The sequence below is a fragment of the Rhincodon typus genome, chromosome 31 (assembly GCF_021869965.1).
Source record: "Rhincodon typus isolate 14 chromosome 31, sRhiTyp1.1, whole genome shotgun sequence".
NCBI lineage: Eukaryota > Metazoa > Chordata > Chondrichthyes > Orectolobiformes > Rhincodontidae > Rhincodon > Rhincodon typus.
Window position 1 is genome coordinate 4075961 of NC_063362.1, and position 25145 is coordinate 4101105.

A 25145-nucleotide genomic window follows, 5' to 3' on the forward strand; every position below is an offset into this window, starting at 1 on the left:
ATAGTGACACCCTGTATTGGTGACTCCCTGTGATAGTGACACCCTGTAATAGTGACAAGCCATGATAGCGTGATAGTGGCTCCCTGTAATAGTGACTCCTGTAAGTGACTCTCTGTGACAATGACTCCTTGTAATAGTGATTCTCTGTGATAGTGACCCTGTGTAATTGTGACTCCCTGTAGTTGTGACTTTCTGTAATAGCGACTCCCTGTAATAGTGACACATTGTGAGAATGACTCCCTGTAATAGTGAGTCCATGTGAGAGTGAGTTCTCACCACTGGAGAGGTTTCTTCTGAATTTCTGATGAGATTTCTTGGTAACTCCCTTCTGTTGAAGGCTTCTGGTGTCTTCCCCAAGTGAAACCATTCTCACTATCTTGTCTTCATCAGCTTCTTTCAGTCTTTTAAAGATCTTAATTTGGACATCCTTCAACATTGTGCTGTTTTCATGAGAGATGTGACCCATCCTGTTACTTGTTTTTTGATAACCCTGTTGTTGTGTAAATCATGTTTACACCATCCCCAGTGTCTCTAGATCCCTTTATGTTATAGCGACCAGAAATGTACACAAATGACATTCTGATGAAGGGTCACTGTACCCAAATCATTAACATTGCTGTCTCTCCGTAGACACTACTGGACCCACTGAGCTTTTTCCAGGAATTTCTGTTTTTGTTTCTGATTTCTAGCATCCGCAGTTCTTCAATTTTTTATGTACGTGAAGATCTAATCAAGGTTCAGTGGAAGTTTAGCTTTTACTTTTTACTTTGTATTTTACCTCATTACTTTTGAATTCTGTTCCTGTAGAAATAAACTCATATTATGTTTCTTTTTATTTTGATAACCTCATCAATGTACATCGTAACTTTTGGTGACTGTATAATTGTACCCTCAGATATCTTTACTCCTCACAGTGTGGTCAGCTGAAATTTGAACAAAACAAATAAAATGTACCCATAGTCAGTTATTTCCAAAACTGTGGGTCCTGGTCCTACTCACATGGAGTTAGATGAAGAGAATCATCAAAGGAATACTGGAATAAAGTCATTAGCTTTGATCAATTCAGTAACACATTCAAATCCAGATACCTTCAGGGAAGGAAAGTCAGGTCTTTCAATGAATTGACTTTGAGATTGTTGTAGCTTATGAGAACATAAGAAATAGGAGCAGGAGTAGACCATCTGGCCCATCGAGCCTGCCCTCCCATTCAATAAGATCATGATTGATCTTTTAATGGACTCAGCTCCACTTACCTGCCCAATCACCATAACCCTTAATTCCTTTACTGTTCAAAAATCTATCTATCTTTGCCTTAAAAACATTCAACAAGGTAGCCTCAACTGCTTCACTGGGCAGGAAGTTCCACAGATTCACAACCCTTTGGGTGAAGAATTTCCTCCTCTACTCAGTCCTAAATCTGTTCTTACTTGTTTTGAGGCTATGTCCCGTTGTTTTCGTTTCACCCACCAGTGGAAGAGACAGCCCTTGAGGAGGAGGTGGGTTGGTCATGTTATATTGCCCATAGTGTCCAGGGCTGTGCAGTGTAGATGGATTAGCCATGGGAAATGCAGGGTTACAGGTATAGAGTAGGGGGCTAGATCTGGGTGGGCTGCTCTTCGGAGGGGTCGTTATGGACTTGATAGGCCAAATGGCCTGCTTCCACACTGCAGGGATTCTATCAGAGGAAAAGGGGATGCAGGGAGAAGAGGAGGAAAGAAAGATATGGCCAAGTGCAGTGGAGAGTCGGTGCTCTTTCCTCAGTTCTCGATGAGAAGCTGGAATTTTTGTGAGATATTTTTGCATTTCACGAGTACAAGTTGCTCCTGATTAATAAAGTCACATAGCAACAGGTCTGTCTGTCAATGCTGGTGAAAGAGATGAATGGGAACAGTCAAAAAGGGAGGTCAGTTGGAAAGGAGGATGAAGTGCAGTGGAGAAGACAAAATTAACAAACGGGAAGTTAAACAAGTGAAAGAAACAGTAAAGGAGAGAAATGTATTTATTTGAGAACTTACCAACACTAGTGTTCTTCAGAGAAGAGGTTAGGAGGATCATGGTGAAGTTGCTGAGAAGGTTTGAAATGGCTGAAGCACTGGATTTATTTGATAAGAGATTCTATGAAGAAGACTGCACCCTATTTGAATGAGTCCCATCATTGTGATTGCTCACTTGTCTTTGACTGACTGAAGGGGTGCAGGGTGTGGGGGTGGGGGTGTTCGCTGCAGTTTTGTGAAAATACTGATTCGTCATTGTCAGGATGGAGTCAAAACAGATAATAGGATTATCTCAGCATTTACTTGTTGCTGCATATTTGTCGGTTCACCACAAGAGACTGACGCCACTAATCAAACAGCATGTGCATATAGAGTGCTTTCTTTTCCCTCTGATCTCCCTCTTGTCAACAGTTTGAATTATTTTAGCTTCATTTAGCTGAAAGAATCTGCTGTCATATATTCTGAGTCTGTTGTTAAACGTTTATAGGAAAAATGAAAGTGCTTCAGTGCTCAGTGAGATATGAATTTCTGAAATAATTGAGCTTCAAATTAAGGCAATGTAGTTTGAAACTTTTTTCAGTTGAGTCATAGATTCATACAGTACAGAAACAGACTGTTCGGTACAACTTGTCCATTTGACCAATTTTCCCCAAATTAAACTAATCTCACTTGCCTGTGTTTGGCCCAAATCCCCCTAAATTTTTCCTATTCATGTTCCTGTCCAAATGTCTTTTAAGTGTTGTAACTGTACCTGCATCTACCACTTCCTCTGGCAGCTCGTTCCAGTTTTTAGAACATAGAACATAGAACAGTACAGCACAGTACAGACCCTTCGGCCCACGATGTTGTGCCGAACTTTTACCCTAGACCTAAGGTCTATCTAACCTCCACCCCTATCTATACTATCATCCATATTTGTTTTTGTTTCCTTCTAAATCTTTTTGTCTGTTTCTTGTTAGTTTTCCCATGTCCATGTTGCAATCCAGTGTCACTAATCTACGCGGTCACCACCACCACTATCACACATTATCCAGTATGTCAGGGGACATGAGGAATAACACTCTGCTCAGTCTCAGTTCCAACCCTGTTCATTCCCTCAATCCCAGATTCTGGATTCGGAACAACTCATTCAGACCCTTGAGCTGATTACAGACCTGGCCATGGGTTTTGGAAAATCTGTACCTCCCAGCAAAGGTTGAGATGCAAAAATAAAGGAATTGATTTACATTAAAATGCAAAATGGTCAGCTCACCCTCCTGTCCCTGACTCCCTGTAATCTGTTTTAGTTTCCCTTTTCCAAACATTTCAGCAAAGATTGGCATTGCTCATTTGTATTCAATGTCATTACCATCACTGATTCCCCCACTGTCAACATTGTAGCAACTATGTTGACCAGAAACTGAACTGGACCTTCATGCAGCAAATGTGGAAGGAAAATGATAAGAAAGAACAACTAAGGACTGAAACTGGACTAAAAGGTTTTACCCGAGATGATAAACCCAATCAGGTTTGTCACTCAGTGTCAGACTTGGACCTGGGTTCTGTTGGATTTGCAGGTGTTAGGACAGAGTTTGAAACGAACAGGTTAGAGTTGAATCTGAGTCATGGTTGGAGCAGATATTGGAACTGGTTCTTCGATTATGGATCTTTCTAGCCAGGCCTGCCATAAAGGACAAAAAGCCACTTCAAACGATTCCACTTGTTGCTGGCTTTTTGTTGTGCTCATAACACCATGCAGGTTTCTGTAGTCTCATCACAGGAGACACTACAACACAACTTGGATCTCTAATACCCTTAAGCCATTAGATTTCTCACCACCCTACGTCTCTTTGTTTAAGATGCTGCTTTAAAACCTCCATTTGAGCAAGCATCGGACAATTGTTCTCCTGCAGATAATGTCAGTTTTTTAAAATTTCCCCTCTGTGAAAAACTTGGACATTTTTACTATGATAAAGGTGCTATTCAAATGTAACTTTTCATTACTATCAAACAGTGACAAATTGCTTGAGATTTAATAAACACAGGTAGCATTAGAGTTTCCACAAAGCTAGGTGATTGAAGTAGAGAGTCTGTGTGATACCAGAATAAATTAATCTCCTAAACAGCAGCTTGACCTGGTTGGGATCTCTGGGGATCTGAGTTCCTTCAGTAAACACAGGTTGGCTGTTGAGTTGTACTATGACACCCCGTACTCCCTTGGAGCCGAGGATCCAGAATGATGGATCTTGCTGAAGAGGGAGTCACATTGATGAAACTTTTCCTGCTGCACCCATCAGGACAATTTGCAAGAATGTCAAATTTCAAAGGATCACAACAACTTATACTGCAACAGGGAAGGGAGCTGATTGGTCAGGGCAGTGCCATGGAATAAAGTAACAGGGGTACTGTAAGCTCCCAACTATTGGGGAATTCAGAAATGTGTAAGGCTTGAACATATCCCTTTTGTTTGCAGAGAATGGATCCCCGTTTATGAAGATATGTCACTTCTAGCAATCTAACTAATTGTCTTAAATCATTTTTTTAGTTTAATGACCACATTGATTCAAGAACGGGAGAGAAATCATAGGACTTAGGAGCCATTCGGCCCTTCAAATCTGCATCACCATTCAGTCAGATCATGGCTGATGTGGATGTGGCTTTGAGCCCATTTTCCTGTCTGTACCCCTCCCCATACCCTTGACTCCCTTGTCTATCAAAAACATGTCCCTCTTAGCCTTCAGTAAATTCAGTGCTCAGGCCTCCACTGGTTTGTAGGGAAGAGAATTCCCAATGCTAGTGATGAGACCCTAAGACACAGTTCTTGGTATCATGCTTGCTAACATTGACATCAGAGCGGAGCTTGAGATGGCTCAGATGTAACATTGGAAACTTGAACACATCAAATAACCCAGGAAACTGGACTGAATCTCCCTGAAGATGAGGAAATCCCAAAAACTCCATCCTTGGCCTCCACATACAAAGCCAGTCAGAGGTTCTGAACATATACAGTCAGAATCCAATTGGTCTTCCAAAATTGCAGGAAAACTATTCCTATAAGGAATGAAATCAGAAATAAAAGCTGAGATTGGAAAATCCCAGTGGAAGATGGAAATGGCAAGGGATGCTCAACTCATACAAGGCTAGGAAATTCCAAATTGGCATTGTAAGAACATGTACCTCCTCGTGATGGGGAGATCTCAGAACGATCAGATGTTCTGAGACAGAAGCAGTGGCCATGGTGATGGGACAGACACAGTAATGGGTGGGGTGAGCTGAAAGAGAAGGGAATAAGCCCAGTCTCTTCCAATGCTGCCTTTCCAAAGCTTCATTTCATGGCATCTGTGGATAGATCAATTCACTACAGAACCCCAGTGTCCTCGAAGTGTATTCAAAGAGAAACAATGTAGGAAAAGTGCTAGAAAGACAAGGGCAGCAGATACATGCAAACACCACCACTTGCAAGTTCCTTTCCAAGCCACTCACCACCCTGACTTGGGAATATACTGCTGTTCCTTCAGTGTCACTGGGCCAAAGTCCTGGAATTCCCTTCCAGCAGCACAGTGTGCGCCACCCCCCCCCGCCCCGCCCCCGCAACTTCCAGTCCCAAACAAAAGGACTACAGTGGTTCAGGAAGGCACCACCTTCTCAAAGGCTGGTGGGGATGGCCAACCAGCGATGCCCACATCCTTTGGACCACTTAAACTACAGAAGAAAATGAGATGGTGGAATTAATCTTACAAATGACGATTATTTAAAGGCTAGTCGTTTAAAAGATTTGTTGCTGGCCCAAATCACAGTCAATGAACCTGTGCTAAAATAGGACAAATAACATATTCCACACTGTAACTAGGCATTGCAAATGGGCTCTTAATCTCCTAACTCGTATGGGTGAAAGAGAAAGCTCTGAAGGTTGGACCTTTAACATGGCCTCGATCCTATGCTTTCTGAGGTTTAAAGGGACATTACGCCTTTAAGTGAGATTCTGCATTGCAATGTGCAGTCTGATTAATGGCATGTCAGAAAGCATCAAAGGCGTGAGGGCGTCCGCTAACGGTATTTTTTGTTTTCTTTTACTTTTACCACATGTGGATGTCACAAATAAATCCTCACTTTAATTTGCATATTAATTGGACAAAAACGTCAACCATCTTTCATTAAATGAAATGATCCACCGATTTGGAGACATAAAAATGAATAGTTACTGCAAACTGACCGCACATATTAAACACAGAGGTCTCAAGTCAAGTGTTAAAGGCACAACAAACCTTTTATTTAATCTTAATAGACTGAATTTTAAAACTATAAAGGATGTTAATATAAATCACAACACAATATTTCCTCCAAAATAACCTAACCCTCAAAGCATTTAAAATTAAGCTTGTCAAAGGAGATGATAGTTGTAGGATGAAAATGTGCAGTTATGCATACAAAGTCACAGGAGCTGCAGCTTTTATATATGTGACATGTTCCGAAAAACAGTCACTGTTATTCAGGGTGATGCTGAGGTCCTGTAGGTCTCTGATGGTGAAGTATAGCCTGGCACGAGCTTTTCTCTTTAACATGCCATTTGCACAGCTCTCTGAGATTGGCGAGTTGAGAGAACATTTGCCACAAGTGCTGTGACCAGTCCTTGGGATCATGCCATTAAAATACCTTGTTGCTCCAAGAATCTGTTAAACTGGCCCCTTCGCAGCCAACAGGTTGTTTATATCCTAACCCCAAAGCCTTATTGTAGCGAAGAGAAAATGTCACCAAGGACAGAGAAGGAGGTCACTAATGGCTCAACTTGTAGTCATGATCATGAGGGAGATGCCTTGAGCCAGTCCCATTCTGCACTGACTTGGGTTGTACTGTGTAAACCTGATTGTTAAAGCACTGGTTAGAGACAGAGAGGGAGAGTAGGACAGCCAACTCGCTCTGTAGCACTGGCAGATCCTACTGAGCTTCAGGATCTTCTGCGCCACAGTTCCTGCTCCATCAGTCAGTGTCACAGAGTCAACTCTCAGCAGTTTATTGGGTCTGACCAGGGCTCAGGAGACTGTCCAGCCTCCCCATAGAGCCCCACACCAACATTGGCCCCTCCCCCCACACTGACACCCTCCTCCCACACTGACGCCCTCTCCCCACACTGAACCTTCCCCCACACTGACCCCTCCATACACTGACCCTTATCCCACATTGATCTCTTTACCCATGCTGACCTGTCCCACACCGACCCCTCCCTCACCCTGACCCCTCCCCCACTCTGACCCCTCCCCAACACCATCCCTCCCTTCACACTGACCCTTCCCACACACTGTCCCCTGCTCCACACTGACCCCTCACCCCAACTGATCCTTACCCCAACACTGACCCCTGTCCCACATTGACCTCTTTACCCACACTGACCTGTCCCACACCGACCCCTCCTTCACCCTGACCCCTCCCCAACTCTGACCCCTCCCCAACACCATCCCTTCCCCCACACTGACCCTCCCTTCACACTGATCCTTCCCACACACTGTCCCCTGTTCCACACTGACCCCTCACCCCAACTGATCCTTCCCCCAACCCTGACCAGTGCCCCACACTGACCATCGCCCCACACTGACCCTCCCTACACCGACCCTGCCCTCACAGTGACCCCTCACCCCAACTGATCCCTCCCCCAACACTGACCCCTGCCCCAGGCTGACCCCTCCCCCCATACTGAACCCTTCACACACACACTGACCTCTGCCCCAGGCTGACCTGCCCCTCTCTGGCCTTGGCACGGATTCACACAGGCGTATGGGTGCAGTTCCTATCAGGCAGTGACAGTAGATAGCCACAGTGATGTTGAGTAATTCTACACTCACTGCTGGACTCTTATCTCCGATTCCTGATACTGGTGGGATTTCCTGTTTTGGTTGCAAACAGGACAAATTGCAATCCTTTAGAAGTGTTGAAAAGGCCTTTTTTTTAACCTGAATTAAAATTTCAGTAAATATTTTGGAGAATGGGCAAATACGGTGCTGAACAAATATGTAATTGTGTCCACAATAAATTATACAAAAGACCATCCATAAATAAATAGATATTCACATGAACATGCTCATTAACATCATTAATTCAATAGTCAGACGCAGAACTGCACTGAGACAGGACGTTCTCAAAGAGATGTTGCAGATTTTTCGGTACCTAATGGGATTAAGTTGACATGAACTGAGAGTGAGATAGTGAGGGCTGGTGGGCAGTCAGTGCTGGGAGAAGGTCATTCTTAGATGCCTAGAGTTCTGTTTTACTTTTCCCTGTTTTTTTTTCCCTCAAAGTGATTCGAGAAACCATTTGCCAAGGGGTGAAGTCGGGAAGTGATTTAAGGCAGACAGCTGTTCTTGCTCTCTGTCCTGCCTCCTGCAGTTGTTGTTTGTACAGCCTTCTCACATATTTCTGTGAATTTTCTGCAACTGGTGTGACAAAACCGCAGCACCAGCTGGGCAAGTGCAACAAAAATGCCATAAAAATACAACTCTTCCGTGGAGACCCGTTTTATCTGGGGAGCAGTCGGAAAACGGGGAGGCGGGGTTATGCGTCTTCTGATCCCTGTATAGTCTTCTGTTGGCATTATAACCCAGAGCTACAGTCATAGAGCCATACAGCATGGAAACTGACCGTCCAGTCTAACCTGTGCATGCCAACCAAGTTTCCTAAACTAAACTAGTCCCATCTGCCTGCATTTGGCCCATATCCGTCTAAATTTTTCCTATTTGTGTACCTGTCCAAGTGTAGAGATTCTATGATTCTGTTGATGTAAAGTAAATGTACCTGCATCCCCACTTCCCCTGGCAGTTCATTCCACACACACACCATCCTCTGCTGAAAAAGTTGCCCCTCAGGTCCCTTTTAAATCTTTCTCTTCTCACCTTAACAATACTCCTCCCAGTTTTGAACTCCTCCACCCTAAGGGAAAAGACGTTATCTATGCCTCTCATGATTTTATAAACTCTATGAGGTTACCCTTCAACCTCCTACGTTTCAGTGGAAAACAGTCCCAGCCTATCCAGTCTCTCCTCATAACTCAAACCCTCCTGTCCCGGCAACATCCTGGTAAATCTTTTCTGAACACTCTACAATTTAATAGTATCCTTCTTTTAGCAGGGAGACCAGAACTGTATACAGTCCTCCAAAAGTGGCCTGATCAACGTCCTGTACAATCTCAACATGACGTCCCAACTCTTATACTCAATGGTCTGAGCAATGAAAGCAAGCGTGCTAAATGCCTTCTTTACCACCTTGTCTGCCTGTGATGCAACTTTCAAAGAACTATGTACCTGAACCCCTAGGTGTCCCTGTTCAACAACACTACCCAGGACCCTACCTTTAACGGTATAAGTCCTGTCCTTGTTCGTTTTACCAAAAAGCAATCCCGCACATTCATCCAAATTAAACTCCATCTGCCACTCCTCAACACGTTGACCAAATTGTTCAAGATGCCCTAGTAATCTTAGATAACCTTCTTCACTGACCACTATACCATCAATTTTGGTGACATCTGCAAACTTACTTACCATACTTCCTAAGTTCTCATCCAAATTGTTTATATAAATGACAAACAACAGTGGACACAGCACCGATCCCTGTGGAACACTGCTGGTCACAGGCCTCCAGTGCAAAACAAACAACCCTGCACCACCAGCTATTCTCCTTTAAGATTGTAATTAAGCTTAATTAGAGTTTAGATATTTTCTAACCAGTCGGCTCTGAAGCAGGTGGGACTTAAACTCAGGCCTCCTGGTCCAGAGACAGGGACATTACCACTGCACCCCAAGACTGGATGCACTGGGGCTTTGGTTAGCTCAGTTAGCAAGGAGACTGGAATCTGGTGTAGAATGATACCAGCAGTGAGGGTTCAAGGTCTGTTCAAGAAGGCACTGTCTCCTCTGTCTCCTCTCCTTGTCCAATGCTTGAGGAAGTGTTGGTGTCACATAGTGACAGTGTCAAGATCCCAGGCTGATGTTCTGGGAATAATCAGTTCAAATCCCATCATGGCAGATGCTCAAATTTGAACTCAATAAAAATCTGGAATAAAGAGCTGGCCCAATGGCAAATCATTGTAAGAACCCATTTGGTTTGCTAATGCCCTTCAGGGAAAGAAATCTGCCATCCTTACCTGGTCTGACCCACATGTGACTCCAGACCCACAGCAATGTGTGGTTGACTCTTAACTGTCCTCTGGGCAGTTAGGGATGGGCAATAAATGCTGGCCGAGCCTGAGACACCCACATCCTGTGACTGAATAACAAAAGATACTGTATAACTAGCCTATGTCTGATGAGAGAGATACACTCTGAAACTTTGGAAGTGAGGTGTGTAGAGAGTAGTGAGGTGGGATTAAAGTAAAAGATGATGTTGTCACCAACTGAGATACATGCTGCTGAGTGTACACAAGGTTCAGTGTGGAATATTGAGGGGGGTGTGGGTCTTCATGGCCATGTAGCACTTTACTGTAGCTGATTCCAAGAGGGGAACACATCCCAGCATCACATCAAGGTGAATTTGCCCCACCTCAAGGTCACGTTGAAAGTCTAGCAAGTGGTGCGAGTGGCTGTCCCAGTGTTTAACTGAGCAGTCAGGCATTTTTGAAGACCATGCCCACCCAAGTTCCCACAATGTGCTCCCGCCACCCCCACCCCAGCAGTTTGAGGTCAGAAAATTCCCCCACCCTCTGCACAGATCACAGAAAACAAATTCCAGAGCTGAAATATGGAAACAAATGGCAATCTAACTCCCCAGTGACATGGTCATTGACCTTGGTATCTAACTGGCATGCAGAGACTGGGCCGATCCCAACACATTTTATGCTGAATTAGCTGCTGTCTCAAGACAGGCAGTTGGTACTTTACAAACGGCTGTGTCTTCTCCATCTCTCACCCACCTCTCTCCCAGACATGGAGGATAGAGATACCTTGCCTGAGAGCTAACTGGAGGGTCACTGGAGGGAGGTCACCGGGTGAGAGCCAGCAGAGTGCACCTTTTGAAGAATCCACCAACACAGAACATCTCCGAGAGAACAAATTCTCTAGAATGGAAGTTATGGTGGAAAAGGAGATGGTATTGTGTTGATCCTCTAGGATTTGCCTGTGTGGGGCACCTCGGGGACAAGGAACTAGCATAAAGTAAACTGCCATCAAGGAATCAGGATGTGATGCTTCCTGCAGGAGACGTCCATACTCCCAGGTCCCTGAAGCTCCCTGTAGTTTGTGCTAACTGGGCTGTGCCATTTATAATTACATCCCTGAACAGGTGACATGCATTGCTTCTCTCGACTTCAAACCTTTTGCAGAAAGTGCTGGAGAAACTCAGTGTCTGTGGAGAGAGAAACAGAGTTCACATTTCGAGTCAAATTCTGACATAGTCGAGTCGTCCCAGACCCGAAACTTTTAACTCTGTTGTCCTTTCCACTGATACTGCCGGACCTCCAGAGTTCCTCCAGCACTTTCCGTTCTAATTGCAGATTTCCAGCCTCTGCAGCGTTTTGCTCTTATTTTGTGCAATCTTTTCTGTGCCATTTCAATTACTTTATTTGTTCTTGCTACACACGCAAAACAAAACCTTTTTTTTTGGAGTTGGCACATTTGTACAGTGGAACAAACTCCTTTACAAAGATAGACAGACTCTTAGCTGCAATCTTTTGTGACAGTCCATAAATCACACGTAAGAGTCTAGCTCCCTGTAACCATATAAAAGTGCCCTTTACTATAACACACTCCCAAAGACAGGTCAAGTGAAAGAACTTTGTGCATGTTAAAACCATTGGAGCTTGCTTTTCTGTTAAATATTTTGAAGGGTTTTGATTGTCAGCTCATAGGATGGGGAGGGAAACTGTTGACAGCAGGTTTGAATCTTGTCTGTTCATACAAACTGGGTTTGAAACTCTCAAAATTCACATCTGCTCAAATTACCTAGTTTATGTTTCTCAGCTGTTAAACCAAGTTCAGTGTATTTTTAAACACATTTAATTAATTAACAAATAGTTGCCAGCTGGCCTACACAACTGAGCTGCCATCGTTGCTGTTAGTGAAGCTCCTCAGTTGCTTGCTAGTGTTTAGCCACACGTATATTCCTTATTTAAACAGATTCACAGAAATTTATCTGATTCTGCAGACCCTTTAACTGAAAACAGATTCCACAAACATGTGGAACCCCAACATTCCTGTCACTCCTGTTCAAATGGCACTTTCCCAGGAAACTGAAGACTGGGATTTAGCCTACTGTGGCCGTTTCATGCTGCCACTTTTTGTCCCTGTCATTCTCTCCACCTGTGAAGATGCTACCTCTGATGTAAAAAGGTCTCTCAGGAGTCTTGGATGGCTCCCAAGTGGCAGTTCTGCATGTGGGAGCCTAAGCAGTGAGTATTGGCAGCTTATTCAAGCATGACCTTACCCACATGCACACGCGGTACATGCACAGACAGAGATAGTGCATGCACAGACACACATAGCACACAAGCTAAGAACACACGCAGACACACACAGCATGCACAGTGCACATTCACACACAGCTTACACACACAAAGGGAAACCATGGCCTAGTGGTATTATCGCTGGACTGTTAATCCAGAGACCCAGGTAATGTTCTGGGGAGCTGAGTTGGAATAATGCTTCAATAAATATCTGGAAATGATGACCATGAATCCATTGCCAATTATTGGAAAAACCCATCTGGTTCACTGATGTACTTACCTGATGTGGCCTACATGTGATTTCAGACCCACAGCAATGTGGTTGACTCTTAACTGCCCTCTGGGCAATTAAGAATGAGCAATAAATGCTGGCCTAGCCAGTGACACCCTCATCCTGTAAATGAATAAAAGAAATCTCATGATGCACATGCAGCTCACATACTCGTGCAACACGCACACGCATACTCGTGCAGTACGCACACACACTCGTGCAGCACGGACACTCGTGCAGCACGCACATGCATACTCGTGCAGCACGCACACGCACACTCGTGCAGCACGCACACTCGTGCAGCACGCACACGCATACCCGTGCAGCACACACACGCATACTCGTGCAGCACGCACACGCACACTTGTGCAGCACGCACACACACACACATGCAGCACGCACATGCATACTCATGCAGCACGCACACACACTCGTGCAGCACGCACACGCACACTCGTGCAGCACACGCACACACACTCATGCAGCACGCACGCGCACACTCGTGCAGCACGCACACGCACACTCATGCAGCACGCACACGCATACTCATGCAGCACGCACACACACTCGTGCAGCACGCACACGCATACTCGTGCAGCACGCACACGCATACTCGTGCAGCACATATGCAGCTCACATACTCATGCAGCATGCACACGCATACTCGTACAGCACGCACATGCGTACTCGTACAGCACACATGCAGCCCACACATTCATGCAACATGCACACACTCAGATGCCGCGCACATGTACCATATGATGAAGGTGCAGAGAGACACAAATTTAAACTTGTGGTTCGTCAACTCAGATTTATACCCAGCACAGATTAGGGATTAGACCAGGAACCTTTCCTAATCTATTTACTTCACTCAGACACACTGAGTTGTGCAATTACCCATTGAACAATTAGGCAAGTAAACATTTTTTTCACTTTATTCATCACCTGATTACCTGGAATAAATGAGGTCTCACACTTGCTTGAAAATGATCGCTTAATTACCATTAGCATGTGGAGTTTAGGAGACATCACTAACTCATTTTTTAAAATTTGGATAAAAATTATCTCGCATGATTTATTTGGAAGTTTTCATCGCAAACTTTATACAAAGAGAAACTGTCCATTCTCTGTGTCATCCAAAACTCTAAATAGTTTAGCCTGTGATTCTATTAGATATTCAACTATGTAACAGGATGGGAAAATTCACAGCAAATTGCAGTGGGAAAGTGGGTTAATATTGTAACGTGTGTGGTACATTAAAAAGTTATACAATAGTGCAATAGTATCAGAAAAAGCTTGTCCCAAATTGTTGAGAAACAATGTGATGTTATGAATCCAACAATAGTTGCCAAGTGAAAACCCTCTGCTCCAGTTGGCCTGTCTCATTCAGTTGCATTGCTTCATGTGTCACATTTTATACCCTCCGCACTGCCATAGCAGCTTAGTGAAAATGTCACTGCACTGATAGTCTGGAGGCCAAGGCTAATATACTGGGAATATGAGTCTGAATCCCATCTAAAAGAGGGATTCTTCTCTCAAAGGGTTGTGAATCTGTGGAATTCAGCATCCCAGGGTGTGCTGTGTGCTGAGATGCTAAATAAACGTAAGGAGGAGATAGGTAGATTTTTAATTAGTAATGGGCTGAAGGGTTATGGAGAGGGAGCAGGAAAGTGGAGTTGAGGCTGAGATGAGATCAGCCATGATTGTATTAAATGGTGGAGCAGGCTCGAAGGGCTGAATGGCCTCCTCCTGCTCCTTGTCATTTGCATTCTTATGCTCAACAGCTGTTGAATTAAAAGCCAGTTCAAAGGTAGCTAATGATGATATGAAATTATCATTGAGAAACCCATCTGGGTCACTATTGTCCTTTAGGGAAGAAGATCTGCCACCCTTACCCAGTCTGGCCTACATGTGACTCCAGATCCGCAGCAATATGGTTGATGCTTTCAGAAATGGCCCACCCCCTGCAAATTCCCCTCTAAGCCACTCACCACCTTGACTTGGACATATCTCGTCGTTCCTTCATTATCACTGCGTCAGCACCCCGGAAATCCTTTCCAAATGGCATTGTGGACATGGACTGCAGCAGTTCAAGAGGGCAGTTCACTACCACCTTCTCAAGGGCTACTAGCGATGGGCAATACTGGCAGCACCATAGCCCCTTGAGTAATAAACACATAATCTTGAGGGAGAGACAGAAACCTGGATAAAAAGCCAGGCCAGTTTCATTTAACAAGATCTGAGACATTTCTCTTGGTGATTATATGGGGCCTAGGAGATCAGTCTTAAACTTTTGACACCATACAGCATCTACCTTTCATGGCTTGCATTTCATTGCAATTTTAAGCAGCAGTGCATTCAATGAATGAAACGCTGAACAAATTCAGATTTTGTTATTTTACACTTACAGTCACCCAACCAATTAACATGCCCAGCTGGTTAAACTGCCAAGCTTCGGGGGTGACCTGATTGAAGTCTTCAAGATATTAACAGGAAAGGACAGGGTAGGTAAGGATAAACTATTTCCAGTTGGGGATTCTAGAACTATGGACATCTTCTGAGAATTAGGGCCAGACCGTTCAGGAGAGATGTTAGGAAGCATTTCTACATGCAAAGGGTAGGAGATGTTTGGAACTCTCTTTCACAAACAGCAGTGGATGCTGGATCAGTTGTTAATTTTAAATCTGAGAGAGATGATGTTTTGTTAAGTAAGTTACTAAGGGACATGGGCTGAAGGCAGGATTATGGAGTTAGGCCACAGATCAGCCATGATCTCATTGAAAGATGAAACAGGCTCGAGGGGCTGAATGGCCTACTTCTGTTCAAATGATTTCCCAAGAAACTAGTCTGTGTGTTTCTGAAGCTGTGAAAGAGGGAATTCTGAGCTACGGAAGGTTTCTGAATATGGGTTCCTGGTCAGGCGATAGGACAGTACTCCTCCTGTACATTCACCGCCTGATAAATAGTTATTTATTAGACACGTCCAAGGACAGATTCGAGTGGTCGTTGAAGGATTCAAGGGATATGGAGAGCTGGAAGGAAAATGGAGTTCAATCCCAAGATTGGCTATGATCCTATTGAATACCAATGGCCTGCATGCTGTGTTTCTTATGCCTTGTCACACACACAGAGTCACAAGTTTCCTGAAAGAGATCATTATCCTAAACAATTATGGAATCATAGAGTCACACAGCACAGAAACAGACCCTTCAGCCCATCATGTCTATGCCAACCAATAAACACCAAAGTACACTAATCCCATTAACCACAGAAACAGAAATTGGTGAAAAAGCTCAGCAGGTCTGGCAGCATTTGTAGAGAGAAATCAGAGTTAACGTTTCAGGTCGAGTGAGCCTTCCTCAGAACTAACCCAATTAACCTGCACTTGGTCTGTAGCCATCTCTACCCTGACATTTTAAGTGTTCTTTGAGATGCTTCTTAAATGTTGCAAGAGTCCTTGCCTCCCCACCCTCTCAGGCAGTGATTTCCATATGTGTACCACCCTCTAGGTAAAAAAAAGTTTCCTCAGATCCCCCCTGATCTGCTTACTGTTTGCCTTAAACGTGTGCCCTCTTGTCTTGTCTCATCTGCTGTACCAAGTATAGAGTAGGATTCCAGCAGATCCCAGATTCTTTCACCTACTGGAGCACTGAGGCAGAATATGGTACAACCGTCAGAGACACTTATGGGTTCAATGAGTGAAATTTATCCTCTCTCTCACAGTGAAACAAACCGAGTCACTTCTCTGCTTATTGCTAATGCTAACCACAGTGATTTTTTTTAAGAATTGCCATCCTCAGCAAAATGCAAGAGACAAGGGGGTAAGAAAAAAGAATGATGTCGGGATTTGTTTATACAATCTGTTGCCAATCCACTGCACTTTTCAAACTTTTTTTTTTGACACCATTTCACTGGTAACTGCCCTGTGAAAATAGAATTTGCAGAATCTGAACTACAGCTAGTCTAGGCATCCCAGAGAGTATTATCACACACACTAGAAATAACTTAGAAAGCAGGCAGACCCATATTAGGTAATGAATTTGTACCAGAAAGAAGGGAACAAGAAATTTATTGACAAGCTTATGTGACTGCGAGGCTATAGAACACCCTTAACTCCTTTCAGCAATTGTGATTTTAATACTGAGCAAGTGCAGAGGGATTTTTCTGAAAAATAGTTAATGACGCAATTGTTTTTCTCCCCACTTCTGTCACAAGTGGAAAATAAAAGTGAAATGCTATTTCTGATAAAGGAATGTAATAGCTCGATCAGAAATATCACTGTTTGATTTGAAGGGTGAGGCATTTACCAACCTTCCTTACAGTTTAAACCTGCTGATAAAATAGCAACTGAATTGAGCTCATTCTGCTTTTTTTGGGAAGGAAGGGGAATCATTGAGCTTGGAAAATATAAGTTCCGTGGGGTGAATCTGAGCAGCTTTTCCCACATGGGGCTTCAATCTGTTGTCACAGAGGCAGAAATTCCTGAAAAAAAACATTTGATATATTTTTCACACTTTTTCCGTAAGGTGTGTTTGTGTTCAAATGTGTGCGAGCGAGCATGTATGGAAGTGTATATACATGTACATATGTGAAAGTGTGCCGTATTTGTATGTATGTGTGTGAGCGTGTGTTAGTGTGTGTATGTATGTGCCATTTCTGTGCGTACAGTTCTGTTACAGTCTCCTACAGGAAGATCACTGCACTTTTCTGCAACAGTTGGTAACTTTTGTTTGGCCTCAGTCCATTAGTTTGTGAGCTGGCTTCCAAAAACGACATTAAATCAGCTCTCTCTCTCTGTCTCATTCTCTCTCTCTCTCTGCCTTTCTCTCTCTCTCTAACCATTCTCCTCCTGAGAATTCCCATTACCAGTGCAGTTAGGTAGTTGAGCATATGTTGTCGGTGACTTTCTGTGGTTACCAGGCCCACTGCATGGTTGGTGGGGGTGACATGGTTGAAGTGGAGGGGGAGGTGCTGGTTGGAGGAGTGGTGTGGTGTTGGTGAGGGTGGGCTTTGGTAGGAATCAGGGGATGGTGTTGGGGTTTGCAAGGACAACAACGTAAAAACAACCAGTGGTTCTTGAGAGAGGCTCATCGGCTGTTGGAAAGATGAACATTTATTCACTAAAAATGAACTTTCTTTGCAACAATTGACCTTCCACCATTGCTTTGACAGGAGGGAAGAGCTTGAGAGAAGCAGCTGTTGCTAAGTGATGCACCGAATTGACTGGATCGGTAAGTTTCTGGGCTCCCAGTTACTTTCCTCTTGTCAATTTCAGAATTATGTGGTTATCAATCCTTCATTTGGTGGTTTCTGGGGATTATAAGTGTTCATTGGTTAATCTGTAGATAAAAACCAATAGTAGCTTTGCATACAGTTGTGATTGACCCAGTAGAGATGATCTAATCAGTTTTTTGAGTTACAGTGGTTTGATTTATTGGACACCGAATGAGATTGCTTAGCCGCACTGTATCAGCGGGTTGGCAGTTGTAAAGTGCTAGTTTAATTAAGTCACCAACAGGCCCTAAAGTTGTCAGATGGCATTGACTCACAAACGGTGGCCCGAGGAGTCTCCACTTGTTGTGGAACGACTATGTTTGATTTACTACCTAAAATTCATAAGGGATTGGACAGGGTAGATGGTGGATGGAGTTTACCCTTGACTGAGGAGTCTGGAATATGGAAGTACTGTCTGAGGATAAGAGGGCGGCCATTAAAGATTGAGACGAGGAGGTGTTGCTTCACTGAGAGGGTTGTGAATCTTTGGGATTCTCTACCCAAAGGCCTGTGGGCCCCAGTTTGTTGAGTATACTCAGGCTTGTGATTGGTAGACTTTTGGGTAATAATGGGATTAAGGAATATGGGGGTGTGGGAAGCAGGAATTAGGGTAAAAGGTCAGCTGTGACCTTGATGTATTGGGGGAAAAGGCTTTACAAAGTTGACTCCAGCTCCTATTCCATAAATTCAAAGAATCTCAGGATTGTTGTGGTGTAGAAAATTATGCCAGTACCGGCTCTATTTAAACTTGGTGCCAATCTCCTGCCTTTATCTGACAACATTGTTTCTATTTAAGTAATTGCCCAATGCCATCTGGAATACCTTGGTTGAACCTGTTCCCGTCACACTTCCAGCAGTGCATTCTAGACCCTAGCCACTTGCTGTGTGAAAAAGACTTTTTTTCTCACTTCACATTTGCTCATTTTGTAAAGCTCTGTAAAACAATGCCCCCTGGGTTCTCGATCCTTTTATGAGCAGGAATAATGTCTACCCATCCACTTTCTCCAGACATCTTGAAAACATTTATCAAATCTGCTCTCAGCCTTCTCCTCTCCAAGGAAACAGTCCCAACTTCTTCAATCATTCCTCATATCTGAAGTTTCTCATTCTTGGAACCATTCTTCTAAAACCTCTTCCACATCTCTCTAATGCATTCCCATCCTTCCTAGAGTATGGTGCCTTTACACAATGCTCTGGATAAGGACTAGTCAATGTACTATATAAGTTCAGCATTACCTCCCTGCTGTTCTGCTCTATACACTTATGTATAAAGCCTAGAATACTGTATGTTGTTAACTGCTCTGTCGACCTGTCTCTGTCCTATCACCTTTAATGGCGTAATGCACTTATACACCTAGGTCTTTATGCTCCTTCAAATCCAAAATAGAATAGTACTCTTTAGTTTATGATGTTTCTCTATGTTCTTTGTACTTCTCTGCGTTAAAGTACTTCTGCACCCATCAGCTCACTCTAATGCCCTTTGGGGTTCCACACTATCCTCCTCACAGTCTACAACCTCATCCACAACCCGAGCTACAAATCTTCTCAAAAACTTTATCTTCCTCACAGTTTATAATTTTTCTAAGTTTTGTATAATTTGCAAACTTTGAAATTGTTCCCACCAAGATCCAGATCATTAATATGTATCAGGGAAAGCAAAGGTCCCAATACTGACCCCTGGGGAACTCCAGTACAATCCTTCCTCCAGCCTCAAAAATATCCATTGACCAGTCCTCTCGGTTTCTGATCCCTTGGCCAATGTTGTATCCATGTTGCTACTATCCCACTGATACCATGACCTGTGACTTTTCCATAAGTCTGTTATATGGCTTTCATTCAAACACCTGGAAGTCCAGGTATATCACACCGACATTTTTACCCACCTTGAGCCTTGCTGTTGCTCTTCAGAAAACTTCAGCGAGTTATTTAGACAAGACATTTCCTCTTCCGAATCAACCCACGATTTTCCATGTGACTATTGATTTTAATCTGAATAATTGTTTCTAGACACAGACAAAGTTAAACTGACAGTTCTATAATTTTTGGGCTGACCTTTACAAACTTTTTTTGAACAAGGGCATAAGGTTTTCAATTCTCCAGTCCGCTGGACTGTTCTTCAGTTCTAAACAGCCTTCTGCACTTATAACTAGTTCAGTTTGAACAAGACACCACTTAATCACCGATCAATCCACCACGTCAATAACTTGCATTGATACAGTGTCTTTGAAGGAGTAAAACTTCCTAAAGCCACTTCAAAGGAGCCACAGGGATCAATGCTGGGGCATTAATTTTTAAAAAATTATAGAAATGACTTTAATGAAAGGACTGAGTATTGCGGCAATGTGGCTTCTCAGAGGTCCCATGCACGCTGCTCACACGTCAATTAGTGTAGGAACAAATTGACATCCAGTTGTGGAAGTCACTGCTGTCTATGGACCTCAGAGGTCCCCAGAGCAGGAAATAAAAACAGGGGAATGCAGACTGAAGGGATGGTTGCTAAATTTGCTGATGATACCGAGTCAGATAGGAAAGTAAGTTTGAAGAGTACATCAGGAGGCTGCGAAGGGATCCAAATGGTTTCAGTGAGTGAGCAAAGACCTGGCAATTAGAATATAATGACGGAAAATTAAGATTGTCCATTTTGGCAGATGAATAAAAATAAACACATCAATGAAACAGTGAGAGGTTGCAGAAGGATCTGGGCATCCAAGTGCATTAATCACAAACATTTGGTATGTAGGTACAGCCAATGGAGTGTTATTGCAAGGAGAATTAAATACAAAAGTAAGGAAGTTGTGTTTCAGTTACACAAGGCAATGCTGAGACCATATCTGAAGCACTGTGTACAGTAGGGGAGGCAACAGCCTAGTGGTACAATCACTAGACTGTTAATCCAGAAACCTAGGTAATGTTCTGGATTCAAACTGCAGATGATGGAATTTGAATTCAATAAAAACCTGGCATTAAGAGTCAAATGATGACCAGGATTTCATTGCTGATTGTCAGAAAAGAATCAATTGGTTCACTAATGTCCTTTAGGGACGGAAACTACCATCCTTACCTGCTCTGGCCTACATGTGACTCCAGACCTACAGCAATATAGTTGACTCTTAACTGTCCTCTGGGCAATTCGGGATGGGCAATAAATGCTGCCTGGCCAGTGATGCCCTCATCCTGTGAATGAATAAAAAATGTATTGGTCTCTTTCTTTAAGGATGGATGCAAATATGTTAGAAACAGTTCAGAGAACGTTTCCCAGCCTAACGCCTGGAATGGGGAAGTTGTGTAATCAGGAATGTTTGGACAGGCTGGCCTTGTATCCACTGGAGTTTAGAAGAGTCAAAGGCGATTTGATCGAAGTTACGAGATCCTGAGGGGTCTTGACTAAGCGAATGTGGGGAGGATTTTTCTTGTAAGTTTGTGATCGTTTGGGGAATCAAAAGTTGTGAGGAAAACACTGGAAAGTGGACATGAGGAATATCAGATCAGTCATGATCTGATTGAATGGTAGAGCAAACTCAAGGGGCTGAATGGCCTTCTCCTGTTTCTATTTCTGATGGTTTTGTGTTTTCTTGTGGTAGAATCTAGAACTCAGGGTCACTATTTAAAATTAAGCGCTTACCCATTTCAGACATAGATGAGGAGAAAGTATTTTTGCTCTAAGGACCATGTATCTTTGGAACTCTCTTCCTCAAAATATGGTGGAATCAAACAGGTAAATGGCACATTGTATTGAGTTGTGAGCGAAGGAAATAGTTTCCTCAGTGGAGTACAAAAGCAGGGAAGTTATGCTGAACCTTAATAAAGCTTTGGTTAAGCCAGAAAGAGAGTTTCATGTATAGTTCTGGTCACCACATTTTAGGAATGTTGGGGTGGCCCTTAAGACAGTGCAGAGATCAGGGATTTTCACTGCAAGGTTCGTTTGGAGAAACTGGGGTTACTTTCCTTGGATCAAAGCAGGTTGAGAGGAGATTTGACTGATGTGTACATGATTATGGGATGTTTAACTAAGGTGTTCCTTGTCTGATGGTGCAAGGACTAATGGACACAGATTTAAGGCTTTGAGCAAGAGATGCAGAGGGGTTGTGAAGGAGAATATTTATCTGAGTGGCAATGACCTATAAAGGCATTGGAATCAGGGATTATGAAACATTTCAAAAGGAAATTGGATGGGGATTTGCAAAGCTCTGGGGATAGAATGGGGCATTAGGATGGACTGGATTGTTCTACAGATAGCCAGCATGGACTCAATGGACGGAACGACCTCCTTCTGTGCTCCCTCCAGTTATAAATGGGATTGATTGTGTGTGTGAATAAGCCAACGAGGGTTATCAGAAGTGGAATTGCCTTCCACCAGCCTTGACTTGGCTTATGGGTGAAATGGCCACAAGGGAAAGAGTGAACAAAATAGTACAGAGTGTGAAGGCTTTGGAATAGAATGACATGATAGAGCTGTGCTGTTTGGAAAAACAAGGGTAGAAATATAAAGTGCTGTCTGAACTCACATCTAGAGGACTGAGAGGGGACTAGTCAAACATTGGGAAAAAAGACAGAATCAGCTCTCACGGTGTAAGAGTAATGAGTGGTCGGCCTGCCATTTATTAACACAGATCCCAGTAGCAGCCTGCACACAACCTCATGTTCAATAAAAGCAAAGGGCCATTCACCACGAAGACAAGCTTGTGCAAATGTTTAAATGCAAGGTGGCATGTGTGGCTGATGTTTGCAGATCTTTGCCACACTGTGTCCTCCAAGGAGGGAGGGGGTAGAACTGAACTGTCATTCCACTGCTAATAATGGACAGTGTAAACAGACAGGTTGACTGTAATTCTCTGCAAATTATAAGGCAATCAAACATTTTGTATCTCTTATGATGCACAAAAATATTATATTTAAATAGCCATTTTTATTGTTTCATTAACTCCTTCCAATTGCAAGTATCAATCTTTGTCAGAATTAAGTTAATTTCCATAAAATAGTTTGCAAGAGTATCAATTAATATATGACTTTGCTACTTGTAAATTTTTCAGAAATTAAGAATTTTATTCCTTATATAATAAAACTCTTCAACTGTGTGTGTTCAAAATAATTATTTCAGCTAAGCGAAGACATTGGTACAAATGGCCTGTTCCATACACTTGTGTGATATATTGGGGAAGTTAAACGCAGAAATGTTAATTAAGCATATTATGTAAAACTGTCTTTCTTTTAAATCTATCAAGAAACATTGAAAGACACGGAGAAGCATTTGTCAGTCTTGAAAAGTCATTCACTCATTTGTCAATTTAAGAATACAAACCCACAGTGATTAAAAGAGCAAAATATACCTCTTGGTGTCAATTCTGCTTTGGTTCTAGAGAACAAAATTTACTTTCTTTTACCTCCTTCTCTACCATCATACTACTTCATCGTTAAAGTGTTTGGGCTCGAAATGTGACACAGCTTGATGTTGTCGTCATGTTGAACAATTGGGTGGCACGGTGTCTCAGTGTTTAGCACTGCTGCCTCACAGCGCCAGGGACCTGGGTTCAATTCCACCTTTGAGTGACTGTCTGCGTGGAGTTTGCACATTCTCCCTGTGTCTGTGTGGGTTTCCTCCGGGTGCTCCAGTTTCCTCCCACAGTCCAATGGTGTGCAGGCTAGGTGGATTGGCCATGCTAAATTGACCAGGGATGTATAGATGGGTTAGAGGGAAAGGGTAATAGGTCTGGGTGGGGCACTGTGAGGGTCCGTGTGGACTTGTTGGGCTGAAGAGATTCTATGAAAACTTGTAGCAAGTCAATTGATGTCAGTGCTGCTGTATTACCCCATGGGTCTCCTGCCCCTACGTGCTGTAGGTCAAGGGGATATGAAACCCATTGGGCAGGAGGTTGCAACTCTGAGTAGATGACATCCTCAAATTGAGGTACATCTGACAATGCAAATCAGCTCTGTCTGTCTACTCTTCCAAGTCCTGGCAAATTCCAGCTTCCCTCTCTTTTCTCTAGCCCATCCATTAACAGGTCTAAGGAGCTTACTACTAATTCAGAGGGAGAGACCTGATTAGCTAGTTTTGGGGTAAAGGGCGATAGAATGGATTTGAACTGGTTAGAGTTGAAGGAAGGGTTGATGAGATGAATTTAACTGGAATTCAGGAGAGAGATCTAATTAACTTTGTTAGATTATAGCCAATTTAAGTTGCCAATCAAAGTTTGCTTGACTCCTGTTGAACAGATTTGGTATTGTATCAAATGACAAACAGAGCAGCACTGACCATGGAACAGTTTGTGATGGAGCGATGATTCAAACTAACTTGATTCTACCCCTCATCCAAAGATTAGAACAAGATTCATAGATATCATAATATCGGTGCTGCAGTTCTCAATGGCTCTGCTCTAGATGAAGTCTTTTAATTAAAATATATTTGCTACTGACAGGGGCTCAAATGTAACAATTGAAATTTGTCCATTGTTCTAATCATTTTGTGGCATTGTGCATAACACTGTTTGCAACTCATTTCCTTAACTCCGCCCAAGTTTCTCCTGTGCAATGAGAATCTATCAAATATACCATTGGGCTAAAATGTTTGCAAATGACAAGTTTCTGGCTTGCAGATAAAAATAAGGATTGCCACTCTAGCTTCCTTTGTTCAGCGACCCTTTAGAAATTCAACTAAGTACATACCTACATCTGAATTTGGCGCAGGGTAGGCTATTCAGCCCTTGAGCCTGCTTTACTATTTAATAAGATCTGACTACACCACATTTCCATGTAGTGCCCCGATAACCTTTCACCCACTTTGCCTATTAAGAATTTATCCACTTCTGCCCTGTTTCCATCACCTTTTGAAGAAGAGGTCCAAAGACTCATGGTCCTCTGAAAGAAAACTTTTCACCTCATCTCCAGCTGAAATAGCCGTGTCTTTATTTTTAATCAGTGACCCCTAGTTCTCGAATGTCCCACAAGAGAAAGGATCCTCTCCACATCCATTGGTCACTTCAGAAGCTCGTGTTTCAATCAAGTCACAGCTTTTAAACTCCAGTTTAAACAAGCCAGAGCTGTCCAACCTTTCCTGAAAAGACAGCTCCCTGAATCCAGGGATAGTAGGAACTGCAGATGCTGGAAAATCTGAGGTAACAAGGTGTAGAGCTGGATGAACACAGCAGGCCAAGCAGCATCATAGGAGCAGGAAGGCTGACGTTTCGGGCCTAGACCCTTCATCAGAAAT

General features: G+C 43.2%; 1 protein-coding gene across 4 annotated transcripts in view; it reads left to right on the forward strand.

Moving 5' to 3' along the window:
- casz1 (castor zinc finger 1) overlaps positions 1 to 25145 on the forward strand; it is a 370171-nt gene that overhangs the window by 98924 nt on the left and 246102 nt on the right. For all 4 annotated transcript variants that reach the window (XM_048615145.1, XM_048615147.1, XM_048615148.1 and 1 more), the window contains exon 3: positions 17837 to 17895. The gene's annotated coding sequence lies outside the window, so the exon portion shown is untranslated. The remainder of the gene's footprint in view (positions 1 to 17836; positions 17896 to 25145) is intronic.